The following is a 1,697-nucleotide window of genomic DNA, read 5'->3' as shown; positions in this document are numbered from 1 at the left end:
CTTGGGAGGCAGACACAGGAATACATTTATCTGAGTTTGAGGTAGCCTGCTCTACAGAGCACGTTCCAAGATAACCAATACTACCCAAAGAAAACCTGTCTCAAAAAAAAAAAAAAAACAGCAGAGGAGGAGGAAGCAAGCAAGGAGAGAGAGAGAGAGAGAGAGAGAGAGAGAGAGAGAGAGAGAAAGAGAGAGAGGCTATGACTTAGTAGTAAGTGAAGCAAACCACAGACATTGATGAGCAGTATTATGTCATATCCGTAATTCTAGCTACTTAGAAAGACAAGTGGAGCTTGTATCCAAAAAAAAAAGGATAAATCTTAATTTTATTATATGTAAGCTCCTATTTTAAGACAAATCTTAGGTAGCAAGTACTATGTTCAGATATATCATGATATAATAATGATGATAATAATAATAATAATAATAATAATAATAATAATAATGAATTCAATTAAAACTACACATCTGCTGCACATCAGCTATGGGTTCAACAACACTGCTTTAGACAGCAGACGCTGGGAGTCAAAGCACCATGGCAAAGTTCTGCCTGCTCAAAGCCAGATACAGGGTAACCACCTCCCAGAATGGTGGATCCTCAATAAGTCAAGGTTCGGGGAGCAAAATGGAGCACAAGCCCACAACACCTCTCAAGGGTGAGTGAGAGTGAGAGGCAAGCCTTGTTTTCCTGAGCATGGAAATTTCAAGTTGCTCGTTATCACCATGACCTGGCCCATCCTGATAAATGCTGGTTTCCTCTGCCACCCTCATATCCCATTTCAGGCCTTTTACATTCAAAATAGTTTCCCACAGGTCAAAGGAGAGTCCAGTCTATGGGGGGCTAATTCAGGTCTAGGAAACTTGTGAGCCTCTAGCAACCCTTCCTTTTGTTTCATTATATCAAACTGGTTCCATACTCACCCCCGAACCCACATGTCTGACAGAATTTTGAATTTTACCAAACTAGCTAAGACTTGAATTATATGATGTACCATGTTCTGACAGTAAATAGAATTACCATCCCCACAAACTGGGATGGTTAATTTATTGTTCAATCCAAAACACTTTTAAGAGAAAAAAATCATGATACTAATAAATATCCCATAATAACACAAACACAAATCAAGATTTCCCCAAAGGACTCTGCTTCCTGGAGAAGACATAGTCACCTGAAAAAATTGTCAGTTAGGAAGAAAAGGTATGGAGAGTAATGGGTATTGAGAGGAAGCCACAGCGAACTGTCAAAAAGATTTTGACCTCCAAGAAAATAAGAAATTCACATGATACTAATATAGCCACAAAATAAATTGTCTGTGAAGGGAAAGCCAGGTGATTGTAAAGCTCCTTCCTCCAGCCATTGTGTTTCCAAGGTATTCTTTCTGAGGAAGCATAGCTCAGAATCAACATCAGGGGGCGTAACTCTCTCATTGTGGCCTGGGTGACATCGCTTCCTAAGTACCCCAGGGCTGAAATGCCAAAGAGTAATATCTTCCACTTTCTCAGAAGCAAACTAAAGACTCTGAGATTATTTTCACAGTGATCCAATGATTCTGGTCTCCACAAACGTTGGAAAGAAGACAGCATTATCTTAGGAGCCCAGGGAGAAATACCCAGGATGCAATTTAAGTTCCAGGGCTGGCTGGTTAACTGACTTTAGATAAGCCATTAATAGATCTTCTAAGTTCTTGTCTGTAATG

Source organism: Mus pahari, chromosome 13 (genome assembly GCF_900095145.1).
Source record: "Mus pahari chromosome 13, PAHARI_EIJ_v1.1, whole genome shotgun sequence".
NCBI lineage: Eukaryota > Metazoa > Chordata > Mammalia > Rodentia > Muridae > Mus > Mus pahari.
Note: the sequence above shows the minus strand (reverse complement) of the source record.